The sequence below is a fragment of the Mus musculus genome, chromosome 18 (assembly GCF_000001635.26).
Source record: "Mus musculus strain C57BL/6J chromosome 18, GRCm38.p6 C57BL/6J".
NCBI classification, from domain to species: Eukaryota; Metazoa; Chordata; class Mammalia; order Rodentia; family Muridae; genus Mus; species Mus musculus.
The window spans coordinates 4,918,753-4,937,830 of record NC_000084.6 but is presented as its reverse complement, the minus strand read 5'-3'; the positions used below and the strand labels follow the sequence as shown (position 1 = coordinate 4,937,830).

Sequence of the window (19,078 nt, the reverse complement as noted above, 5' to 3'; positions counted from 1 at the left end):
TTCATTCTGCTTTTCTATAGGTTTAAATATTTTCAAACTTTCAAAAACCACCTAAAAATCTTCCAAGGATAGAAATAAGAAATGCCTCTGAATTGTGCCTTTAATTGTGCCTTACACTAACCCCCTGAATTGTGCCTTTAATTGTGCCTTACACTAACCCCCTTCCTGGTTCCTATATGTGCTTGTCTGAAGCTCCCTATGGTCTGAGCAGCAATAACGATGAGATCAACAGCAGAAGGAAACCTCCAGAATGCACTCCTCCATAGATGAGGAGGGCTGTCAAAGAATATCTGAATGGGCAGGTGTGGCTTGTGCCTGCAACTCTAACCCTCGGGAAGCTAGGCTAAGGCAGGAGAATGATGAGGGCCAAGGTAGACTGGGACATACAGATCCTATTTCAAAAATAAGCAAAAAAATAACTAAATGCATTATCATCCATTTTTAAGATTTACTTTTTGTGTGTGCATTTGTGTATGCCCATGTGTGTGCATGAGTATGTGCCCATGTGTGTACATGTGTGCCCGTGTGTGTGCCTGTGTGTGTATATTTATGTATGTGTGTATATGTGTGTATGTGTGTAATGTATGTGTATATGTGTGTATGTATATATGTCTGTGTTATATGAATGTGTATGAATGTGTGTGTGTGCGCGCGCTCACGTACACAATCCACCTATCACAACAAAGTAAAAAAGAAAACACAAAACTGACATCAGGATTAGAATGGCCTGCCCCTAGAATGTGACCACTGCCTCCAGGTGGGTGAGCCTTTCTTGGCTGCATTCATGAATGTCACTGAAGACAACAATCAGGAGTCAGTCCAATTTTACCAATTCTTATATGGTAAGTACTTTAGGCATTGTGGGACATATGGGGCTGCTGCAATTTCCAAACTCCATCACTGTAGCTTGAACAGATAAATGAATGTGTGAAGCTGTGTGCCAAAAAAATCTTTATTTACACAAACAGCAATCATGCCAGATTTGACAGGCAAGCTAGTCCAACACACTCCAAACGACATAGGCCAGGATATTCCAACACTTTTAAGGGTTGTCCTCAAAATTTAGATGTCTTCATCTTCAAACAGTAAAAAAAGCTAGAATTTACAATGCCAAGTAGAACTCTTTACCTCATAGCCTCTTGAAGTACTTAATGCAATTAAGACCTTCTGAAAAGCCAAAATGACCAAGGTATAGAGTGCATAACCCTCTCCGGATAGCCTGAATACATTAGGAGGAAACTCAACTAGTAACATTTTAATTTGGGGAGTTCAATTGAGCAACAGGGTTCATTGGAAAAAACTTAACACCTGACATTGACTTTTGACTCCCCCCTCCCCCCCACACACACACAAATGCACACAGGCAAACACACAGAGGAAGATAACAGACAAAATAAAAGGTGTAAGAACTAACCTAGTACGGTTTCAATTAGAGAAGTTCAGGGTTACAGTGTTACAAGGGAACTCCTATGCTGAGGATCAGTAAAGGCTGAGGACAGTGAGGTTGCTCACCCAAGGCTACTCAGCAGGTGGTGTCAGGAGGACCTATAAGTAGAGTGAAGCCAGACAGTCCAATACTTTCCACATTGCAGTGCTGTGCTCCTTCCCCATGCAGCTGTCCTCAGACACTTCTCCTGAGAGCTTTCAGGGACAGATTTCAACACGTGAAATAATAAGCCAATGAGGGAGTCTATACTTTGCTCTTTTCTTTAGAACACAGGTATCATGTTATTAACTAAATATTACCTCTGTGTGTCTATTCCAGATCCCTTAAGTAGGAATACTAGATGGAGAAAATGATCGTTCCAAGTCTCTGGCTTACTAAGATCACTATACAGACTTTTATTCTGTGTGAACAAAGCATGGAGCGAGCAGTTAGGAAACAAAAGATGAGGATGGGGCATGACTGTGGGTAAAGGCCTTGCTGCACAAGCATGAGGACCTGCGCTCAGATCCCCGAAACCCACATAAAAGATGGACATGGCAACCACAGCTTGAGGTGGGTGATGCAGGCATGGGAGCATCCCTGGGCTCACTAACCAGCCAGTCTAGCTGAGTGTGTGAGTAAAAGAGAGTGAAGAATAACAGAGGAAGACACCTGACATTGACCTCTGACCCCACCCACACACACACATGCACACAGGCCAACACATACGTGTACACACACATACCACCACACAGACAAACACACTGAGGAAGATAACAGACAAAATAAAAGGTGTAAGAGCTAAATAGGCAGCCCCCATCTCAGATAAAATTCATACTGTTGAATATGAAGCAAAGCAACACATTCTCAAATAATAGACTGAATTTTTGATCTAAGAAGAGGAGGGATGCTGTGTGTGTGTATGGGGGGGGGGGAGTGAGGGGTCCAAATAAGATGAAATGAAACAACCCATTTACCCATGTTGAATACAATCTCCTGGTTCATGATATGTAGAATAGCCCACTAATTTCAACACACTAGTAGACTCCCCATTTCCCTCACTTATACATGTATGTTCATAGTCTGTAATTACTAATAAAGGTGAAGATCTGAAAACTCCCAGAGTAAGCTTATGGCTCCAAAGCTTTCCTCAGCCATGCCCATGCTTGGGGGGGCGGGGGGAAATATGGTGGATAAAGAGAAAGCCTCTGGCTGACAGGACTCTAACCCATGAAGTGAAGCCAAAGTCAGTACAAGAACAACTGTGATGGGCGGGCATGCCCTGAGTAGCCTGTTTAGAAGGTTCAACCTCCATAGATCTGCCTGAAGTTCAACTTGACCTAACGGTTCTGGCAGTAGGCAACTGTCCAGCCCCTGATCGACCACATGTCAGATAACACCCACTTCCTTTGCTGTCCTTTTAAAGTTCCCAAACTATTTCGTTATGAACAGTTGCAGTGCCAGAGAAGTGAGAGACTGTCTAGGTGATGGAGGAAGTCTCAGAGGTTGAGATGCAAAAGCTCTGGGCTTAATCTGTACATATAATTCTCAGTGTCCACACTTGGCTACTGAAAACATCTAAAGGAAGATTGTGGGGGTGGCTAAATGCTATCCACCACAGCCAATAGCAACCATGAATACCATAGCAAAGCAATGTGGACATGCTATGTACTGCATTATAAATTCAAAGTGGACATGCTGTGTACTCCATTATAAATTCAAAGATTGGTCAGATGGCTCAGTGGGTAAAGGTGCTTGCCACTAAGTCTGATGACCTGAGTTTGGTCTCTGGGACTCACTTGATAGAAAGAGGGAACTGACTTGTGATCTGACCATCACATGTACTACATGATACACGCATACACTACGCAGACAGCAGCAGCAGCAGCAGCAGCAGCATCCACTATGAGGCTGGAGACGTGGTTCAGTGGTTAAGGTCATATCCTGCTCTTGTGCACTGCTCTTGTAAAGGACCAGAGTTCAGTTGCCACTACCCATGTCAGTCCGCTCATAACCATCTGTAACTCCAGCTCTCCGACACCTGACACCCTCTTCTGGCCTCTAGGCTCATATGGGTACACACAAAAATAAAAATAAATCTTTTTAAAGAAAAAAATTATTTTTCATCAAAAAAAGAAAAAAGAAAGAAAAGCTTTAAAATTAAATCATAGAACATGGAGATGGCAAGATGATTAAAAGCCCAAATTTACTTACTTACTGACCTGGAAATAACACCAACCCTTCAACTAGATCAAAACTCTTCACTACTTTCAGGGTATGGTTGTGCTCTCCTTTAATCCTGGTCCTTCAGAGGCAGAGGCAGGCAGAGCTCATTGAGTTCAAGGCCAGCCTGGTCTGTAGAATGAGTTCATGACAGTCAGAGTTAAAAAACAAAAACAAAACCCCTCACACTCCTCCTCCATGGGGATGCACTGAGATTAGCATGGACTAAGGTGCCGATGATGCCTGATTATGGTGTATCACATGTTCAATAAACACTGTTCCAAGCACACATGCACTCAGTCTACCATCATGAACGTCTCTAAAGCAGCAGAGGTCAGCTCTCTGTCACACATGCCTGAAAAATCCCAGCAAAGATGAGGAAGACAAGCCTGCCATAGCACAGCTCTCTGGGTCTCCGAGGCCTCAGGAACCCAGCTCTTGACTCAGCAAGCAGAAGCCTGTGCTTGATATAGGGTGATAACTAACTGGCTTCTAGCAGTTGTTACCTTAGGGCTCATGATGGATTAACAAAGAAAAGGGGGTGGACAGCTTTGTAGAGAAAAATAAAAGACTGTGATACCCATAACTACTTTAATTTTTTTATTTTTTAAATGCACTAGGAAAAAATCCTACCACTTGCTCCAGACTCAGCCAAATCAAGATAGTAAAGCAGGGCGGAGTCAGAAGACCTTGTTCTAGGTTGAATACTGATACTTGCTTGACAATTTTGCATACAGCTCTTTTCTTCTTGGTCCTCAATTTCCTTGTCTTTTAATATGCAAAAAAAATTAAATTAAATAGGAAATCAAAAACAACTAAGGTCGTGCTGTTTCTGCTGATGGGCTGTCAGGTGGTACTGAGGTACTGAATTATCAACCTAAGCCCTATTTCTCCTTCTAGATTTATGTTCTTTATATTATATCAGCAAACATAAAAGGCTTGCAAAATGCTAATATTTCCCAAATTACTGTTGAAGATTTTCTGTTGATAATTGGGGGGAAAAGGGTAGTAGCAAGAAAAGGTTGAAATAGTTTATACAAAACCATCACATAGACTTGAGAGGTTTTTTTTGTTTTTGTTTTTTTTTTTTAATTTGATACTTATGGTTCCAGGGTATCTTACTTTGGGTTTCATTGCTGTGAAGAGAGACACTATGGCCAAGGCAACACTTATAAAGGACAATGTTTAATTGGGGCTGGCTTATAGGTTCAGAGGTTCAATCCATTATCACCATGGCAGCATCTTCATCTGAAGGCAAACAGGAGGAGACTGGATTCCACATGACTAAGAGGAGGGTCTCAAAGCCCACCCCCACAGTGACACACTTCCTCTAACATGGCCACACCTACTCTAGCAAGGCTCCTAATAGTGCTAATCCCTGGGCCAAGCATATTCCAACCACCACACAGGGGATTAGTGTCCACAAGAGCCAAGTGGAGCAGACATGGTAGACGGAGCTGGAAGCTGAGAGCACAGGGGTCACATCTCAAACCACAAACGAGAAGTAGAGAGAGCACTTTAGAAATGGCACAAAGTCGACCTCCAGTGACCAACCTTCAAGACCACACCTATGAACCTCACCAAACAGTGCCACCAACTGGAGACCAACTTTTCAAATGCTAGAGAGAATGGGGGACAGTTACCATTCAGAACACACAACCACTAAATATATCACAAGGGGATCATGAAGAAATGCCAGCAGAGTTTCTTGCACATAGAACAAAAACTGTTCGGTCACTAGACATAAATTTCAAAAAGTATCTCAGATTTAAGTTTGTTTGTTTCAAAAGAGAAGAAGGAGAACAAAGTCTCTACATACAAAACCTGATCGTCTGCCAAGTTGTCTTGAGCCTTTTACCTATGCCAAAATTTTATAAAACACTGAGTTTGCAGACACATGCACACACATATACTTGGTGATGGTAGCTGCCTCACCAGACCTAACTGAAATGAGGTGATGGTGCCTGCTGCCACATCTCATCAATTTGCTCATTTGTTCCCTAGTATCTAGAACAATGGGAAGACCATTCTGAAAAGATGAAACAGAGCAACCACTGTGGACAAACTATAAGCAATCTGTGTGAATATGGCAACCAAAGAGGATAAAAATCTTGGTAGGAGAGCCAATAGGATGACTCAGTGGGTAGACAGTTGTCTACAGGCCTGACAAGTTGAGTTCAATCCCTGGGACTCACATGGTGAAAGGTGTGAACCAATTCCCACAAGCTGTCCTCTGACATCTACATGGGCTCTGGGACACCTGTGCAACCTCCTCACCCATTCACACAACAACAACAACAACAAAATGAACTGCAAAAATAAATTTTTAAGAAGGGAAGAGAGATTGTGTCAAGATTTTGTAAATAGAGCACTACTCTTAATCAAATCTTCAGCTAGCTCAGTGGTTCTCAGCCTTCCTAATGCTGTGACGTTTAATACAGTGCCTCATGAGGTGCTGACCCCAACCACAATATTATTTTGTTCCTAGTTCATAACTATAATTTTGCTACTGTTATGAATCATAATGTAAATATGTTATATGTAGGATATCTGATATCCTACAAAGGGATGGAGACCCACTGATTGAGATCCGCTGGTCTAGCCAAGTAGAAAGTGGAGAAGAAACTGTGTTGGAGCCTATAGGTCTGGAGCAAGCAAAATCTGGAAGTGTTGCTATCTGGCCTGAGACTAGTGTCTGTGCTCAAAAGTCAAAGTAAGTTTTCCACAGGAAGTTCAGTGAGCTTGCAGAACTTTTTAAGGTGTATGTGTTGGGGTGGGGGGTGGGGGTAGTTACTCTTCTGTTGCTGTGATAAAATATCATAACCAAACAAGACTTACAGAAGAAAGAGTTTACTTTGACTCATGGCTCCAGAGGGATATGAGTCAGCCATCTTCAACTGTAAAAACAGAAAAGCCAAGAGCTGACCTGAAGTGGCACAAGGCAATGAACAAAAGCACCCCTTCCCCAGCCCCATCTCCATGATGGACTTCCTCCAGCAAGGCTACGCCTCCTAAACCAAAGGATTGGATTCATGAGCCTGTGGGAAGATCTCTCATTTATACCACTGCTAGATGGGAAATTGTTTTTAGAGACATACTTAAGACGGAACCAATTTTCACAAGGAAGAAAATAGCATGCTTCCTCCAGCAGTCTAGGAACAAAGAACAGGAAAAGTGCCATGCGATGAGAGCTTTTAGGTAAAAATAAATAAATACATAGGAGGTTCTGCCAGTTTTTTAACACAGAGATGTTAGGTTTACATAAATAATCAACCAAAACATTTACAGCCATGCAATTTTCTTGTCAAGCTGATAATATGTTTTTCTTTTTCCTGGAAACTCAATATCACAAATGTACTGTGATGACGGATTTTCAAAAACATAAAAAATAAAAAATTCAATAATTCTAGATCCAATATGAAGCATGTGTGTGTGTGTGTGTGTGTGTGTGTGTGTGTGTGTAAGAGAGGAGGGGAGAGACAGAGAGAAACAGAGAAAGAGGAGAGAGAGAGAAAAAAAGTGAGTTCAACTTAAAAGTCTCCTATCAACTTTGTGTTTTGAAGCGGAATGGCAAGTGCCTAGCAGTGCCTGAAGGATGCTCCCTCTGAACTTGTTTTTGAGCTCTTGTGCTCAGATCTCTTACCAAGGAATGTAAGTCCTTAGTTCTATATGCAGAACTTTTAGACTTGAAACCCATGGACTATAAAAACTGTGTAGTCTTTGAAAAATGGCCTATTAGCCTCCAAATTTCCAACTGTGGCTTTTCCTTACTAGAATCCACCCCTACCTAGATTCTAACCAAGAGCTATGTCTTAGACAGAACAGGACAGTCTATACTCTTCTGGCAGCAAGGACCAGACATGTGCACACATTCATCGGTGTACACAATATGTATACCCTGTGCTGAATTATTTATGTGCATCTTGAAGTAGTGTGCACACATGTTCTGTACTGGGGTGCAATGTGCTCTACACAGATATGCAAGCATGTATGTAATGAACTAGCGTGCACATGTACCTGCACTGTTAGACACATGTGTCCTGTTTTGTAAACACTTGGATATCCTATAATGGTATGCACACATTTGTTCTGTTCAGCAATGGGCCCATATAGACAGCAGAGACTTAAGCATGGAAGCCCCCCGGCAGAAACTAGAAGTGACTGGTTGTACCACACAACACCTAGAAAAGAGGCCAAGAGGTGTGAGCTGGAAGACAGGAAAGCTGCAATGTGCTATGGTAACACTCAGCCAAGGGCAAAGAACACCTCTTTACAAACACCACTGGCAGAAAACTGAACACCGGGAACACTCTAAGGACATGTGTAATAACAGACCTAGTCAGACAGATCCCCATGGTGTGTCCCTTACACAGCAGGAAGGGGCTCATTAAATCACCAACTGAACATCCTTTATACAATGGCTCCAGACTCACATCATCCCTCACCACAAACAGCTATGGGGGAGGGGCCAAAATGGGACAAGCACACACAAGAGTGCACTGATACAGCCCACAATTTATTACAAAAGGTTTGTGATCTTGGATCTGAGTACAAACCAAGATTGTCTCCTCATTACATGTCTTCAGAGCCACTGAGCCATAGAGGCTGGTGCTCCATAGAGTGAGAACATGCAAGCCCGCAGTCAGGCCTCAGGCTACAGCATCCCAGTTAGCTTTCTCCCTGGCTATTACCCCTAGAATGAGGCTCCCTGCCAGGACCTATGCTGGTTCTGTACAGGAGCTCTGACTGGAAGCTCCATGAAGACAGGATTCATACTGAGCTGCTGCATTCTCAACAGCAGGAAGTACAACAGGGGACACACACACACACACACACACACACACACATGGGGACACAGACAGGTGTATACGCATTAAACATGGGCTGACAGACTGATCAGCCTGCTTGACTCCACTCACATCTTCTAAAACAAAGATTCCTTGGTCCGGATATGATATACTCTACACTAAAACATGAACTCTTGTTCTGGCATTGTCAACAGACTCCCATATCTAAGGATAAGAAACTTGTAGTTTAATTAAAATGTTAAGGAATCAAACCCAATTTGAAGTTGAATAATGGAGGATTTCCAATTAAGTAGTGCTCACATAAAACACAACACACATTCACATACTCACATAATTTCAGAAAGAAGAGTTTCTGGACAGTGGAAAGTATCAGCAGGACATAACCACAAGGCAGGCAAGGACATCCAACAGCTAGGGGCTTTGTTCCAAAGATGCCTTCATCAGGATCAGTCTGATAAGGGTAAGATTCACTGCAGCATAGGATCCTGGTCTCACCATCAGAAAGAAACAGCAAGCCTACTGAACAAAAAGCCCAATCTTCCATGACTTCCACACAGCCCCCACAGGCAATGAGGCATACACTGCCGCCAAAGCTTCTCCAGCAATAGGACTTGAAAAGGGGCGGGAACACATTGATTCTGCTCTTCACATACAATTCTCATTTGCAAAAAGGAAGGGTTATCCAAAAACAAACATACATTTCAATTGCTCTCAGGTGGAAGGAAAGCCAAAATAAATTCCAAACAAACTTCCTCAGAGTTCAAGTCTTTGGATGGCCTGACCTGACCAGTTTCATAACTGGTATTTCCATACTTCAATTCCAAAGAACCTTTTCTAAAGGCAAGCGTTACCTGGAAACAAAATCGTTGGTGGTGCACTCAAAGTAACCACCAGACTGGAGTGAAGGGACAGCCAAAAAAGGGAACTAGCTCAGGACAAAGGGGCAGGTTTGTAAATTGTTGAAAAGGCAGAGAAAAGAATTAAAAGGCACAGAAAAGGAAAGGATGAAGCAAGAGCAAAGAAGCCTAAGAGACATGAGGCCCTGTACTAGAAAAACCAGGGAAGTTGGAGACAAAGGGACAGCCCAGAGGAGGATGCTGGAATCAGGTTGGTGGGAACTTAGCCCATGTTAGAGCAGGCTGGACAGAGGGGGAATGCAACTAAACACCAATGACAGACAGGTGGCATAAGGGCACCCAAGGCAAGACTTCCCTAAGACACTTGAAACCCTGAGCTGCCAGGAGGTGGCCAGTCGGGTGACTGCAGCAGATCAGAACAGGACAGACAGAATGTCACTGAGAAAACAGCGGTCCATTCAGGGATGAGGGAAGCTACAAGAAGCAAAGGTTTTAGAGTATATGGAAAGAGTCAGACCCAGGCAGCCGGGAAGGATTGAGCTAAATGGGGCCCCTCTGTGGCTGCCCCTCAAAGCTTGTCACCATCTGCCTACAGGGAAAGAAATGAGTGTTGTTTCCAATCCCTGAGCAGCATGAGTTAGAGGAGAGAGCATTTGACTCCTAGGGAGAAACAGGCTTACTTTCCAATAGTCCTTTTGAAAAGGATTGGCCGGGTAATTCTGTTGTTATTGCTGTTGATTTTGTTTTTAACATTTTTATTATTTTTAATTACATGTACAGGTGGGTGTGGGTATGCGCACATATGGCTATGTGTATGTGAGTACAAGTTCTATCAGAAGCCAGAGGCACTGGATTCTCAGAAGCTGGAGTTAAAGACAGTGGTAAGCTACCTGATGTGGTTGCTGGAACCCTACTCAGGACCTCTGGAAGAGCAGCAAGTGCTCTTGACCACTGAGCCATCTCCAGCACAGGCCAGGTTGGTTTTGGTCTTCCACCTATATTTAACACCATCAGAAAATCTGCAGCATGCAAACCAGTGAACAGAAATAAACCATGTGATGTTATAAATGTGGTGTTGGGTGTGAACTGGTCAAGAAAGGAAAGTGGGTCCAATAGTCATTATGGGTGTATGTGTGCATGCATGGGGCATGCACATGTAAGCATACATGCACACGTAACAGAAAATTACAGTTGTGGATCTGTTGTTGTTGTTAACAGACAAATCTTAGAAAGGTAAGACAAGAAGAGAACAACGGAAATGTAGAACCTGTAATAAAAGGATCTACCCAGGAAGGCGGCTGGCGAGGGCCTGTGTGCTCAGGATCAGCACAAGGAGGCTTAGAAGCTGGCCCTTGATCACACTTCCCCTGAGGAGCTGAGCCTTCCAACCCCCAGCCAGACAGGGGCTGAATTTGTAGTCAGAATCTTGTAGTCCTAGCCTAGGTAGTTATCAACTGCAGAAGCCTCCATTTCTTCTGTGAAGCGAAACCTGTCCTCAGCAGCCCTGAAGACCAGCCTGGGCCCCCTTGAGAGCCCCAAGAAAAAAACGACAAGAAAGCAAACTAAAAATGGAAGCAGTGTAAAGACCCATAGACCCCGTGGAAACAGGTTCATCGCAAGGTGTGTCAATCAGTTAGGGAGGCCATGGAGGGGCAGCTGGAAAAGCTGAAAACTGCAGCCTCTAACTCAGTCACAACAGACAAGAGCCCCTAGGACTGAGACTCGAGGGCTTGGAGCACATCCATTTTACGACTTCTCACAGGACAGAGGAGACAGAGGCCAACTGAAGTCCAATAGGCTGTGATTTACACTGTGGCCACAGGTTTCATTAGTGAGGATGTGCGTTTCTGGGCAAGTGCTGGCAGGCATGAGGGCCAGTGAAAAGTATCTCCCCAGAAACAGCAGGTGTTCCCATCTTAGATAGTCAACAGGTTCTTTTTTTTTTTTTTTTTTTTTTTTTTGTTGTTTTTTGAGACAGGGTTTCTCTGTATAGCTCTGGCTGTCCTGGAACTCACTTTGTAGACCAGGCTGGACTCGAACTCAGAAATCCGCCTGCCTCTGCCTCCCAAGTGCTGGGATTAAAGGCGTGCGCCACCACGCCTGGCTCTGGTTTTCTTTTTCAAAATATAATAGGCCTATCAATCCTTTGAGTACTACATACAATGTATGTTAAGCACATTCTCTTCCCACAGGGCTCTCTCCAAGGAGAGGTTCTCAACCTGTGGATTTCTACCCCTTTGGGGGGGTCCCCTATCAGAGATCCTGCACATCAGATACTTATGATTAATAAGACAAGCAAAACTATAGATCTTAAGTAGCAAAGAAAATAATTTTATGGTTGGGGGTCACCACAACATGAGGAACTTTTGTAAAAGGGTTGCAGCATTCGGAAAGTTGAGGACCACTGCCCCAGGCCAATGTTTATAGTTAAGCCAGATATGACAAGTGTTAATCTATCTACATCTAGCTAATCTACATCTATCACATCTATCACTTTATCAATCAATGGAATATAAGTTAAGACTGTTTTAAGTATAGAAAAACTATACCAAAAAATTACATAAAAACATATATCCTTTAAAGTTCCTTTGAGAGGCTAGAGAGATAGCTCAGCAGGTACGAGTGTAACTGCTCCTGGAGAGGGCTCCAGTTTGGTTCCCAGAACCCATGTTGAGGAACTTACGAGCCCCTGTGACTCCAGCTCCAGGAGACCTGTTGGCCTTATTGACCTCTAGGAGCACCTACATGCCCACATAGACACACACACACATATATACATAATTGAAAAATTAAATAAAATCTTCCAAAAGTTACATTGATGGAAGAGAAGGAAGGAAGGAAGGAAGGAAGGAAGGAAGGAAGGAAGGAAAGAAGGAAGGAAGGAAGGAAGGAAAGAAGGAAGGAAGGAAGGAAGGAAAGAAGGAAAGAAGGAAAGAAGGAAGAAGTTGTGACATTTACTTTTAAGATTTACCCCAACAGATTCCAGGGAACCTAATACCCTCTTCTGGCCTCCTTGGGTTCCTGCACTTAAGTGCACATACCCATAAAACACACACACACACACACACACACACACACACACACACACACACACACGTGCGCGCGCGCGCACTTTAAAAATAAAATCTTTAATGGGGCTAAAAGGTGACATTTGCCTTTGAGTCTTGCAGTGACATGCGCTCACTCTATCCAGAGTATCACTGATACTACAGAAACAGAAGACTGTTTAAGAGGCCATGCTAGCAACAGTTCCCGGATTTTAGCCTCCCCTGGACAAAAGCAGTAAGTGGAACGTTGGTGGCCCAGCAGCTGGCAAGTTCTCACTCTTCTGCAAAGCCTTGGTGGAACAGCTGGGGAATGCAGGATGCTTTTGAACAGGCTGCTATGTAATCGAAAATAACATTGCCTGTTCATCCTCCGCACAAAGAAAGCGAAGGCCCAGAGCAGGCCTGGCTCATGCCCTGCAGCTGCTTCAGGCTTCACACCGGGGGCACAAATGGAGCTAGAGGCACAAAGAGGGGTGGAGGGAGAGACCCTGCTCCTAACCTTAACATCTGTTAACTGGTTACAGGGAGCTCATTTTCCATTGTGGGAGAGAGCTATACATTTCATGTCCAAATGTGGAATCAGCACATGACAGACCCTCTATTTTTCCCATTTATACCACAGACAGAAGAAACGGTTTATCAAAACCACACCATCGACTGTGAGTGGCTTGGCAGAACTTCCAAGGTTTTAACCTCTAAGTGTTTGAAAGATAAAGGCCAGGACACAGGGGAAGGGGAGGAGGGGATAGGAGGGGAGGGAGGGAGGGAGAGAGGGAGGAGGGAGGGGACAGCAGGACACATTATTCCTCCACTTAGGTTTATGAAGTTGAGAACTTTCCCAGTGTTTCCTTGTGTGAAATGGACACCCTGGCTGTTCCATGATTGTTCAGCTTTCCTGCTGAATGCCTTTTTCCAGCCACTTCTCAGAGCACAGCAACGTTCAGGACACAGAGTGGACCACGCTTGAGAAAACATAGCTGAAAGGGAAGCTCAGGCTCCCTTCCTCCCAGCAACACTTAAGGACTCAGAAAAGACGTCCATTTTCCAAATAAAATGCCCCTCTTCCAAGGCAGGCAGGCACAATTGTCACAGAAGCAGGTTCTTTTCGCTAGTATTATAGATGGCCTATTAATTGGACAGAAAAAGGAAATAAGAAAAGAAAAAGAATCCTTACTTCCTTTTCTCAGTTCAGCTTTATGTTTTTTGTCTTTGTTTTTGTTTTTTTAAGTCTTGTCTTGTTGGTTATTTGGATACTGGTTTTAAGTTTAAAGGAAAGGGAAATGACTGGAAAGCTAGCCACAAAATTACACAGTGGCGTGATCAGAAGGAAAGCCTCCTAGTTCCGGAGGCCCCTGCAAATTCCGCCCACAAGTGGACAAAGTTTCCATCACCAACAACCTTCCCCACTCTCAGCTTGCTGACAAAGAGGAGAAATTCTTCAGTGCACAGTCGTGAACAATTGACACGTGTGGGGGTGAAGGTGTGCAAGCCATTGGCTACCACCTTCTTTACTTGTCTAGATGCCACGTAAAAATGAAGAGAGTGGAATGCTGTCCTTACACCTCATTGGTTGGTTGAGCAGCTACTATGTTCTGGGCACTGTGCCAAGTATCTTATATATTTTATCTAATGTTATGCCTATAGCTGGAAATCAGGCTAAACTAATCCCCATTTTGAAAGAAGAAAAGGAAGCTCAGAGAGGCTGAGCAATGGGCTAAGGCAGCATTAGTGGTAGATGCAGCCTGAGGCCAGCCACTAGGACTCCATGGGCTGAACCTTCACTCATTCCCCCTGGGTGTCCCCAGGGCTGGCAAAGCACTAAGACATTCTGAGCTCCAGAATGACATCCTAGCGTCACACACCTCTCTTTCTAAAGCCACGTGTTGTAAGTAGCATTCAGGGTCATACCGAAGTCCCATATCTTAAACATGAGCTCAGTGTTAGCAGAGCCATTTGGACACTATATCCTTAGGTCTGTAAAGGAGACTGAAGAGGAAGGGAGCGTGTTTTAAAGGTCAGGAAAATCAACTTCCAAAGCAACTCTCACTTATTTTACTACACACTTTCAGGCCTGTGGTCATGTCACTCACATTGGGTGGGGCTGATGGTTCTGTGCTCTGGAGAATTTCTGGCCCCAGGCTCACCTGGTTAGACACCACACGAAAAAGGAGGCAGTGACTCCTGGTCCTCTACTGGGACTGTCCTGGAGTTCTATAGTTTTGTTTGTTTTTGTTTTTTAAAATTTGATTTTTTTTTCCCAGCATTTCTTAAACTTTACAAGTTGGTGTCAGTGAGGTGGTGTCATTAATGAAAGAAGTTTAATGTCCAATCAGATCAAATGTGACCAGAATTATAGCACGGATTTAACAATACGTGAAAACTTCATGCTTGGGTGCCCAGCACTCAGGAGGCTGAGACAGGTACACCATGAGTGCTGCCAGGCCGGCTACAGAGTGAAACCCTGTCTCAAGACAACAAAGCAAGAGGAAGCAGCGCCTCCTCATAAGCAGCCTCTCAGGCCCTGACCCTTCTGTTCTCAAACCCACTCTCTGAAGGAGGTGGTGAGATGCAAGGCAAAAGCTGAGGAGCCATTCAGGCTGGGGGATTTTCCTGTCTGTCTCAAGCAAGCCAGCCCCTCCCTTACAACAGCAGACTGGGCTCAGGCTAAGAGATGTGAAGAGGTGACTCATGCACTGACCCTGCAGCTTGAGGGCACCTATCAACGGTGTGCCTGGCTACTTTCTCTTAAGGAACACTAAGATCCAGGTCCTGAACACAGGGAAGCCTCTCCCATCCCATCCCAGAACAAACACGGTGCCTGTGCTAAGTAAGGTCTGCAGGGTGACAGCTTGAGATATGGATGCGATGGTGGAAACCAAGTGGCCTCTTCCCTTCCATAGTACAGAAACTGCAGTAATCAGATTTCAACAGGTCTGCAAGTCCTGCACAGCAGGCCCTTTGCTGTCCACAGGACTCAGACTATGGCCCTAGATTGGAACCTCTCCTACTATGGCTCCCAATTACCACTTTCTGGGACTCCACTCTCTAGGCACTGGGTTGGGGGGCGGGGGGAGCACACTGGGGAGGGGGAGGGGTTGCAGGTTGAAACACCCGCTAAGCCCCGCCCTTGTGGAGCCCGGCACAAGCGCAGGCTCCACGGGGCAGGGCGTGGGTAGGAGGAGGCAGAGCTTGCCTACCGCCTGGTTCAAACCCGCGCTGGTCCTGCCTAGGCGCGGCCCAGGGCGAAGAAGCCCAGGCAGTTCTTGGCAGCGGTGTAGAAGGAGTTGACTGCGAAGTTGAAATTGTGTTCCCTCCTGCGCCCTTGCCTGGGAGCCCTCTTCCCCGCCCCTCCTCTTCCTCTCACCTAACTTCCCCGAAACTTGGAAATCCAAAATCCAAACTTGGCCGGACTTCGCCGCAGGGCAGCAAGGACGGAAGTGGGTAGAATCTGCAGCTGCACGGTGCCTTTGTTACAAGCCGGGTACTCCATGTGCTGAAACAGCACCGGGCAGTAGCGGCCTGTGGACCCGCCGACCCTCCCTGCCAGTGTCTTCCGGGTTCCAGGCTCGCCCCCGCAGGACCGCCGGCAGCCGTGAAACAGACCCCCACTTCCCGCCTTGGTAGGCACGCAAAGCCATCCCGAGGACTGAGGTCTGTGGCCCGGTGCTGCCTCCGAATTCCCGGCCACTCCTCACCTTGCCAAGCTCTCCCTAGCCTCCTAGGCAGGATCGCGACTTCCCGCCGGTCAGCAGCATCACAGTTCCGACCAGCGGCTTCCAGGCCACTCGCTGCCTCTTGGCCCTGAGCCCCGGTCACCCACTCTACCCCCGCCTCTGGGTGGTTCACTCCCCTCCTTACCTGGAGACTTGCAAATCCCCTCCCCTCTGCTGGCCCCAGCGGGGATCGGGAGCTGGCGCCCTCTGCCGGGACACCAGGCGGAACCCCGCAGGCCGGGGAGGGGGAGGAGGGGAAAGTGTAGGGCGCAACTCAGTAGGGACACCCCTTCCTGAGCAAGAGCCAGGGCGCAGGGACCCGTCTGGGCCAGATCCTAAAAGCTGTGCCTGCTCCCAGAACAGGCACGCGAGGCCAGAGTTGCCCCCTTTGCGGGCCATGAGGTCCAGTCCTGTCACCAATCACCGCTCTCCCGTCCTATAGTGTCCCGAAAAAACCACTACGAATCTACAATACGCACGTGCAATTTTAAGACACTGGAAATGTGGAGTTTACAAGTGTTCAAACTAAGTTAATGTCTGTGTCTCTGTGCCTCTCTGCTTAAATTAAAGAGACTGAAGGAAAGAGCGGGAGTCTGTCACACTCTGGATCTTCCCATAGGAAGGGGCTTCCGTAGAGCCCCAGGTGTGGTCGCAGCCCCGGGGCAGGGGACGCCGGGTTCGGTCGCGACCTAAGCCTAGGATGGGGGAGTGACTGCCTCACTCTCTCCGCAAGGATAAACACATTTTAGCAACTTAACTTTCAGCCTCCCGCGGGTCTACAGAGAAACTTAGGGGTCCAGTCGAGAGAACAACTCAGAGCAAGGGCCTGCTCCAGACCCAGAAAACGTCCTCCGAGACCATCTACTTCCCGACCCTACTCACCTCGCTCTCCTGCGCAACGGCCTTCGCCCACCTGCCTCCCTCGACAAGGTCCCGGCGCCCTGGAGAACGCAAGATCACGCTAGATCTCAGGGTCCGCAGCACGGTCCTCAGCCCCAGCTCGCTCTTCAGGAGTGCGCGGGGAGGTCTGATCCGCTCCGGATGGACGTAGCGTTTGGAGTAAAGCGATCTGCGGCCTCAGAGCTGACCTAGAGCCTCCTTCCAAGACAACAGTCGGGCGAATCCCGGCGCGGCGGGCGGGCGCCGGGTATTAATTGTGGGGCCCCCGGGTGTCCTCTGCCAGGCGCTCTGAGTGGCTCTGATGGCGCGCCAGGCCAGCGGAACTGGAGCGACCCACCCCCTAGGCGCGCTCCCGCCCAGGCCGGGTCGGGGACGCGCCCCGCGCACGCGCCCCGCTGCTCCCGGGCTTCTCAGCCCTGGGCTCTATTTACCCGAAGCTTCCGGGAGCCAGAGACGATACTCACCTCCGAGTCACAGAGCGGCTGACAAGAGCTTCCAGAAGTTCTAGGGATAAGAACTGGCACCCCGGGCGAACATTGCAGCCTGTAGATCTCCGGTCTGGTTGCCGAGGTGACCGACTAGGCCACTCATATCTGTGCAAAATCCAGTCCCACCACAACCACCGGGAATTACCTAGCTGCACTGGTGGAGTTTTGCAACTGATTACCACAAGACTGCAGCCCTTCACCTCCCCACCCATCGGGTTGCTTGTTGGTGCTGTCTTTAGGTGCGGCCAGGAAATTTGCATTTCTCGAAAGCTCCTAGGTGATGCTGAGTTAAAGTTTGTGAAAACGCCGCGTGAAGAGCGATAGATAAATTTAAATGTGGAAAATACGTTGCATTTCTGTTTGAGCAGAGTGTGTTAGACATGAACTTCCTTCCAATCCCTGCTTGCTTCCTCTAGGTGTTAAGTGCTTATTTTTCTCTTCAGAGTTTGTTCCTAGCTCACACCAAGCAGCTCCCATAAAGGGAAAGGGAAGGAAGTATTTTGTTTGCTTAGAGCTGCCTATCTAAAAATCCCAAACTCAAAGCATCTTTGCCAAGCATTTATTTCCTTGCAGTTCAGGTATCCAAGACCAAGGTGTTAACAAGTTACGTTCCTTTTCCCCGAGTGCTCACGGGGACTTCCCTCTGATTCTGTCGGTGTCTAAATCTCTTAAAACACATGACCTGGTTGCAGTTTAACTACTCCTTTAAAGACAGTGTCACAAATGCAATAACATTCTGGGGTACTTGGGGTTGGCATCTTGACAGACAGGATCATAGTCCATAGCTGTGAACTCTCGTGTTAATATACTAGAAAAGACATTGAGGGTTTTCCTTCCAAAGCCCCTTCTCATTCCCTCTTCCCTCCACCTAGGCTGACCTGTGGACCTGGCACACACACACACACCCAAAGTGATGGGAACCCTTCACACTAGGAAGGTAATTAAGAAACAGGCAGTTCAAATCTATGCTATGCGATTGCAGAGTACTCTGAAAAGAACCTGTGAATTTACCTGGGATGGGGCACCTTAACCAACCAACCCAACAAACAAACAAGAACCAGTTCAAAATGGGGCCTTTCAACCCTTCCTTATATACACATAGACACATATATGCATGCACACACACACACACACACACACACAGAGTTGGGGGAGGGGTGCTGGGGGTGAACCCAGAGCTAGGGCCTTCAACAGCCTGCCTTGATAGTGTGCTCTCTGCCTGGAACCTATGCCACCCACAGCAGGCTCTCGCTGTGTTGAATACGCATAGGGAAGCTTCTGTCCTGCTTAGATCTGAGAGTGCCAATGGAATCTGGGCTAGACAGGAGGGTGAGGTGTCTTTGAACCCTGGTCAAGCTAAGAAGAGGGTAGTCTTCAGCAGAGGAAGTTACTTCTTTCAGTGTGGGACCTTCTCAAGGCCTAGCCCTGACACTCTGCTGCTCCCATCTCATCTCCTTCTTCCTCAAGCCAGGCTCCTCATGTTTCAGGTCTGTGATGGCTAGTTTTATGTCACCTTGACACAAGCTAAAGTCTTGCTCTCAATTCAGAAATGCCTCCCTAAGATCAGGCTGCAGGCAAGCCTGTAGGGCACTTTCTTAATCAGTAATTGATATGGA

General features: G+C 46.4%; 1 protein-coding gene across 20 annotated transcripts in view; it reads right to left on the bottom strand.

The window, feature by feature from the left end:
* Svil (supervillin) overlaps window positions 1-17,364 on the bottom strand; it is a 198,827-nt gene extending 181,463 nt beyond the window's left edge. For 7 of the 20 annotated variants that reach the window (XM_006525789.2, XM_011246877.3, XM_011246879.2 and 4 more), the window contains exon 1: window positions 16,957-17,335. The gene's annotated coding sequence lies outside the window, so the exon portion shown is untranslated. Of the gene's footprint in view, window positions 1-16,219; window positions 16,252-16,956 lie in introns of those variants that run through there. The other 13 variants (XM_011246883.2, XM_011246882.3, XM_030250413.1 and 10 more) reach the window with 7 other exon arrangements.
* Window positions 17,365-19,078: the final 1,714 nt, after the last annotated feature.